The sequence below is a fragment of the Marmota monax genome, unplaced genomic scaffold (assembly GCF_021218885.2).
Source record: "Marmota monax isolate L192 unplaced genomic scaffold, Marmota_monax_Labrador192_F-V1.1 WCK01_AAM20220418_F8-fsc00048, whole genome shotgun sequence".
Taxonomy (NCBI): Eukaryota; Metazoa; Chordata; class Mammalia; order Rodentia; family Sciuridae; genus Marmota; species Marmota monax.
Window position 1 is genome coordinate 5,789,078 of NW_026694895.1, and position 7,969 is coordinate 5,797,046.

The 7,969-nt window shown below is 37.2% G+C and overlaps 1 non-coding gene across 1 annotated transcript; it reads right to left on the minus strand.

Moving 5' to 3' along the window:
* Positions 1–7,219: 7,219 nt before the first annotated feature.
* Trnag-ccc (transfer RNA glycine (anticodon CCC)) lies at positions 7,220–7,292 on the minus strand. The gene has a single exon. It is a non-coding gene; the product is annotated as a tRNA-Gly (tRNA).
* Positions 7,293–7,969: the final 677 nt, after the last annotated feature.

A 7,969-nucleotide genomic window follows, 5' to 3' on the forward strand; every position in this document is an offset into this window, starting at 1 on the left:
AAAAAAGAAAAAACAAAACAAAACTATTTTCCCTTAGACATGGACTTGGTCTTCCCAATCTTATGCCTCTCTTTGCATTCTCATCAAGAACTCACTCAGATCTAACTCCTGCTACCGCGAGTTTAGGTTATCAAGAAAGTACTTCATCATCATGCTGACAAGACATTCGAGAAATATCTCTTAAATCATTGCTAACTTAAGTCAAAACTCCTTACTGGGCCAGGCACAATGGAGCACACCTGTAATCCTACTGACGCAGGAGGCTGAGGCAGGAGGATTGCAAGTTCAAAGCCAGCCTCAGCAACTTAACAAGACCCTCGGCAGCTTAACGAAAACCTGTGTCAGAAGCTCAGTAATGTCCCTGGGTTCAATATCCAATACAAAAAAAAATCTCTACAATTTCCCTAAAATGTGAGGTGCCACTATTTCATTTCCTCATAAATGTTGCACTGTGTGCACAATTCACTTGTTTCTAGTAACAGATGAATCTTAGGTAAATCTGCATTTATTCCAAAGATAGTGCATTTTGTTGAAGTAAGTCTAGGTCTCAACTCAATGTTGTATGGAGTTTCAAGGTTGCTAAATGATTGTCAATTTTTACACATTGAAACTTTGAAAATAGCAGAAGCTGCTAGTCACTGGAGTCTCTTTTCTTAGGGTCCCTGAGCCATAACTAAAACTCTGGAAAATGAATATGTAATGATCCACAAAGTACTGTCTCTTTTTAGCTCTTCTCTGATTGCAAGCAGTGCCACAGAGTGAGAAGAGCCCAGGGATTGGAGACACCAAAACCCAAATCCCACTTCAGCACTTGATGTTGTTCCTGTCCCAAGCTCTTCTGAAGGAAATGAAAATAATCATTCAGGAAATTTCTGAATCTATCTATACACAAGTAATTAAAAATTACTTGAGTGATTTACTAACAAACATTTATTGAATGTCTACTCTGAGTCAGGCTTCTTGGGTTATGAAGACATAAATAAGTAAATTAAATCTTTTTCCTCAAGGAGCCCATAACCTACAGGGGAGGCATAGCTATAAATAGATTAATTATAACATGTTATATTAAGAAAAAAGTTGAGTGGCAGGCAACAGTAGCAGAGATGGACAGTGATAAGTTTTATCTGGGGCAGATGCTCAGAGAAGTCCTCTAACATTTTATTCAGCAAGGCAGGCCCAGCCAATCTTGAAAGGATCCATGGAGGTCTATAAGGTATGTTGAACTGCAAAATAATTGGGCCAAAAGATATTTTTTAGAAGTCATATTAGTCTCTTCCTATGTGTGGTCAAGACCACATTTATAGATCATTCCTACAAACAAGACATGATTCATAATTTGTAGAACTCCTTGTTCAAAATGCCAGAAAAAAGTACACTAAAATATAAGGTTTTCCTTTCTTCTATTGTCTGTTTTTATTTTCTCTCCTGTTTTGTGATTTAGGAAAAAAATGCTTTTGAATGTTGTTTTAAGTTCTAAAAACTTGAGCTTAACATTTCATCTTTACATTTTCAATACCGGTTTGTTTTGTTTTGTTTTTGTAGTACTAGAGATTGAACCCAGAGCCTCAAGCATGCTAGGCAAGCACTCTCTCACTGAGTTACATCTGCAACCCATTTTTGAGACAGGATCTCACTCAGATTCATATAGGTCAATGCCGGTTTTAAATGCAAGCATAAGAGCATTAACTTGAATGTGAAATCACTGAAAGGACACAGTTTCCCCCATTTTGTAACTTATAAATGCAAGTGCATTTTGTTTTTGCCAAAACAGTGGAAATGCTGCACAAAACTAATTCAACTGTTTCTATTTCACTTTTTTATATAGGCACATTGTGCCAATTCTCACCACCTTTCCTTTCTGTTTTTCCTTATTCATCAGTAAGCCAAAGGGGTGAGAATTGGCACAATGTAGCCCTGCCTTGCCCTTCCTCCTGTCATTTTTGATGTCAATTACTGGCTACCACAGGGAAGTAATGTGTGAGAAAGAACATGACAGAGTTCTTTGGTCTTCATGTTTCTGAGAATGCCATCGCCTTCTTTCTGCATTTGAAACAAGTTCTTATTCAGAGAGAAAGCCTGGCCTCTTGCAGCTGTGGGTACATTTACTTAGTCAAAACTACGACACATGCACTGAGTGTCACTGTAGCTCACAGGAATTCTGTGCTCATATGCTATGGGGAATGCCACATACAAATGGAGCCTCATGAACAGTGCACACGTGTATTGTGCATTTCTCCTCTGCCCCTGTGCTTGCTCCATTGTCCCATCAGACTTCACTTACACAAATTCAAAGTCAGAGTCTTCAAAATGTTCATGATTTCAGTAGAACATTCAACCAAGTGCAGGACCTATGATGCAAACTGCATGAAAAGAAAGCTAAACAGTATTAGGACTCAGAAAACATATTGAATTACTACATCTCATGCTTTTATATATGCCAGCTTGCAGCTTCTAGATGAACTTGCTATGTTTAAAAAACTTTATATATTTATGATTTTTAATTCACAATCATTCTCCAAAAATACTACAGTGTCTGTAATCCCAGTGGCTTGGGAGTTTGAGGCAGGTGGATCACAAGTTCACAGCTTCAGCAACTTGGCAAGGCCCTAAGCAACTTAGCGAGACCCTGTCTTAAAAAATTAAAAAGATGTCTGGGGATATGGTTCAGTGTTTAAGCACCCCCGGGTCTAATTCCTGGTACCAAAAAAAGGAAAAAAGAAAAAAAATCCAAACCACGATATTATACAATTATTTATACCAGAATATTTTATTTAGCAGGAAAAGGCAATTTAATCAGCTTGGTCTTCTGCTTTTTAAGAATTGCAAAGGTGTCGGGGGTGTGGTGGTGGGGGTGGGGGTGGGAATAGGAAAGACAGTAGAATGAATCAGACTTAACTTTCCTATGTTCATATATAAATACACAACCAGTGTAATGCCACATCATGTACAACCACAATAATGGGAAGTTATTCTTCATGTGTATATATGATATCTCAAAATAAATTCTACTGTCATGTATAACTAAAAAGAACAAATAAAAAATAAAATTTAAAAATTAAAAATAAAAGAATCACAAAGATTCATACCTCACATAGGCCACATTGATAGGAATAAATGTACAAAGTACACAAGATAATTATATAATATTGAACAAAATATCTCATTAATAAATTACATTAGTAGGACTGAGGATATGGCTTAGTGGTAGAGAACTTGCCTGGCATCTGCAAGGTCCTGTGTTCAATCCCCAAAGCTAAAAAAAGAAAAAAGAAAGAAAATTAAGTAAATAGATCCTTAAATGATTTCAAAGGGGTGAGTGTAAAGAATTATTATTAAGAGTTAAACCAGGTGTGGTGGTTCACACCTGTAATTCTAGTCTCTCCGGAGGCTAGGGCATGAGTATTTCAAGTTCAAGACCAGCCTTGGAGAAACTCTGTCTCGAATATTTTTTGTGTGTGTGTGTGTGGAGGGGGGACCAGGGATTGAACTCAGGGTCACTTGAACACTGAGCCACATCCCCAGCCCTATTTTCTATTTTATTTGGAGACAGTTTTCACTGAGTTGCTCAGTTGAATTTTTTAAAAAGGACTGGAAACGTAGCTTAGTGGTGAAGTGCCCCTAATGTTCAATCCTTAGCACAGCAAAATAAATAATAAATAGATAGATAGATTGCAGGTTTAGGGGTCAAAGTTCTCATCTTATCACCATTAATGTAACTCTTCCCAGTAGGAGAAAGTTGTTCGTAAGTTTTCTGTGCTTCTATCATGAAATGCTTTACTGATTTGTATTTTTTTAGTGGGGTTTGTTTGCTTTTAAATGACTATTTTAAAGCAGTTTTATATTCATAGCAAATTGATCAGAAAGTACAGACAGTTCCAAAACACTCCTGATCAGAAGTACAGACAGTTCCAAAACAATCCTTGTCACCCTCCCATTCTTTTTTATTTTTTTTCACAGTATCCTTCGAAAATTCATGTGCCTCTTAATCCTTATAATACTTTTGAAGAAACTCTGATACAAAATTTTACTAATTTAGACCCAACGAATCTTAAAAATCAAGTTAGTTTTTCCCAAGCTTGGTCAGTGGAGATCAACCCCACAGATCTGATGACAGAAATATGTCATGCCTACTTTATAAATTCAATGTTTTTCTTTAAACCAATTATTTTTAAATTAAACACATGTATTTTTAAAAGAAACATTGTCTATTATATAATTAGGAAGGTAGTTTTAGAAACAGATGCATAATTATTGCAATTAAAAATAAATAAGTTTAGGCCAATCATAGTGGTATATATATATGTAATCTCAGCTACTCAGGAGGTTAAGGTATGAGGATTACAAACTTCAGCCAGCCTAGGCAACTTAGTGAAACCCTGTCTCAAAATAAAATTTAAAAAGGCTGGGGACTCAGTGAGAGAGTGCTTGCCTAGCCTGTGTGAGGCCCTGGGTTTGATCCCCAGTAACAGCAGCAAAAATGTTTGTACACATCTATTGTCTCAAATTGATTCACTGAAGTATGCCTGTCACAGATTGGTAAAATTTGGTTCTGCATACGCAGAGTTTTTCCTGCTATAATACTAGCGATAGATGGTTTTGCAATAAGGCACTTTCCTATACTCTTTGACCTGGATCAGGAAGAACATGGATGAGATTCGATTGCAGAATCTAGTATTTGACATCTCGCCACTTTTTCTCCCACTTATCGTGCCACTTCCTTTATGGGCAAAGCAGCCTGTCTTAGTCCATTTTCTGGTACTATAACAGAATGCCTAAGATTATTTGACTCACAGTTCTGGAGACTGGAAAGTCCAAAAGCGTAGTTACAGCATCTTCTTGGTTTCTGATGAGGATCTAGTGCTGCATAATAAAATTGCTGAAAAAGTTAGATGGACAAGAGGGCTGTTGTAGAAGAGGCAAAGCATGAGGGGTAGACTTGCTTTATAACAAACCACTCTTGCTCTTGTGGTAACTAACCTAGTCCCCCAGGAGTGAGAACTCACTTATTCCAGAGAGAATTAACTTAGTCCCATGAAAGTAGTATTAATGACCCACACATCTTTAAATGTCTCATCACTTCTCAATATTGTTACACTGGGAACCAAATTTTAACATGAGTTTGGGAGAAGATGATCCACTTCCAAAACATAGCTCAACTGAAAGCTAGGAAGACAGAGTATTTGCTCAATTTATTCAGCTTGAAGAAATGCCAGGACCTCTCTCTCCACCCCAGTACTCTTTGTGGTTTACCACACAACCTCTCCAACTTTCAACTGAGATAATCAAATACAGCCATGTGCCACTTAATGATGGAGGTACATTCTAAGAACTGCATTGTAAGGTGATTTCATCATTTGGTGAATAAAGCAGAGTGTATTTATACAAAATAAGGAGGCTACAATGTCATCGTGCTCTAAATCTTATGGAACTACCAACGTATATGAAGTCTGTTGTTAACCAAAGCATTATTATGTGGTAAATGACTGTAATAGGTTTATAGACATTAAAGGGAATAGAAGATTAAAACTTAAAGTTGGGATTCTTTCTTTCAAATGAACACCAACATACAAGAAACAATCAATGTCTTCTTAAATATCTATCCCTATGAAAAACAAAAATGCAGGCCAAAGATACACAAATGATTTGAAGAGTCTACAGTTACAATTTTAAGAATAACCAATAATAAAAATTTAAAATAATGATAATAAAAAAAGAACAAAGACTCTTCAAAGCTAATCTTTTTAAAAACCTGTGTGACACTTGTTTTAATCTATTAATCTTGGGGTTTTTTTCTTTGCCCTTTTTTTGTGTTTTTTTTTTTGTTTGTTTGTTTGTTTTTGTGTGTGTGTGTGTGTGTGTCTGTGGTATTGATATCAAACCCAGAGCTTGCATGCTAGGCATGGGCTGTGACACTGAAGTACATCCCCAGCATCTGCTAATCTGCTTTTATTTAAAAAAAAAAGGAAACAAGCAAGCAAGATCTGGCACCACCCTCAATGCATTATACATATCAGATATATATCAAGTTGATTACTAATTAATGAATTATTTTAGTTACATATGTGTTTTAGGATTACTTTCTATTTATAACAGGTGATTCAAAAGTTTCTAATTCTGATAAGTATATACTTTTTACCACTTGAGAAAACATATTTAGGTAAAAAAATTATTGAGGTAAACAAAACTCTAAAGTAAATAGTAGTTCTAGTGGTATCTGAACAGGTCAAAAATGTGAAAATTGGATATGAGTGACTGAAGCTTGGGAAACAGTAGAACTCTGTGTCAAATTCTCGTGTAGGCATTCAGCATTTGTGATAAAAATGGGAAAACTTGACAATTAAAACCCAAATTAAGGGGCTGGGGTTGCAGCTCAGTGGTATAACACTTGCCTAGCATGTGTGAGTCGCTGGGTTCAGGACTGCATATAAATAAATAAATTAAATAAAGATTTGTCAACAACTAAAGATTAAAAAAAAACCAATTAAACATTGGTGCTAAACATTGGTGCTTTTTCCTTCTGAGGAGGTATCATAATTCACATTAGCGGGAAAATAAATCTCTGCTCATTTCCACAAGCATTCCACAAGCATGTAGGAGAGAGGAGAAAATGGAAAGAAGAGAATTTCAATCCCTCTGGCAACATTTCAGGGATGGTGGAGAGAGGGACAAGAAGCAAATCGGTGAGCATTAGAGCATGTTAGTGGTTTTGGATATGGAACAGTAGCAGAGAAGCTAACTGGGGGAGGAAATATTAATTGCTTTTCAGTTAATGGGAGGCTGATGAAAAAAGACCCCAAAATGAACTGAAAAAAGAAAAACCATGACTGCATCCTTCTGTTACCCTCAACTTTAGCAATTCTATACACACTCTTTTTTGCTATTGTTTACCAGGTTGGTAAACAGATGTAGGAGTAGGGGAAGGTTAGGGAATGGTTGAAGAATGCCTGTCATCTCTCATTCATGTATTTATTCAGTCAACAAATTAAAAGGGTTTTTAAAAAAATTTTAGTTGTTGATAGACCTTTATTTATTTATATGTGGTGCTAAGAATTGAACCCAGTGCTTCACACATGCCAGGTAAGTGCGCTACCACTGAGCCACAGCCATAGCCCAAATTAATATGGTTTATCACTTACAATGTGCTAGGTGCAAAGATAAGCACTGGGGACAATAGAAGACCAAGAGATATAATCCTGACATCACAACTTTTTTTTTGGGGGGGAGGTGCTGGGGATTAAACCCAGGGCCTTGTACATGGGAGGCAAACACTCTACCAACTGAGCTATATCCCCAGCCCTGACATCACAACCTGAAGTCAAGTAGAGAGATGGGATAACATACTGGCATTGTGATAGATTTTATGTGGGAAAAATTACTGGGTGCTGTGAGGCAGTATACTTCTTCCTGCTTGCCTCTTCAAATCCACTGACTGTTATGGTCACCAGATCTAGCGAAGGCTTCCATCAGTTTGACGCAAGTATAATCTGACTGCAGCTCTGTCGGGCCTAGGATGCTGGTGTCCAGGCTCCTGTCCCAGAATGTCTATGACACATGTGCGACACTGAGCGTGAGAAACTTAATGCCACGTGGGAGCCACTGCACAAGGCTTTATTCCTTCTGAAGTCTGCTGGCAGAGTAGTTTGAGATACATGTCCTCAGGCTTCTCGGAAGATCCTATGGGATTGAGCACCCTTTCACTCATCCCAGTGGTCAATTCTGTAATGCATTCTTATATTGTCTTTCTCTCATTCTATGAGTCACTTCCCCCCAGGGGTGCACTGAAGCTGGCTCATCTGGCCATCAGGGGCTGATTTTAACCTTTCAGGAATTTTTTCATTTGGTGGTTCAACCCAGGCATCGTTCAAAAGAACATTATATAACATTAAATAAGGCGAATTAAAAGCAAAGTCATAAATACTCATCACTTCTAAATTCTTTTGCTCACTTTTACTCTATCTGTGCTCTTGAG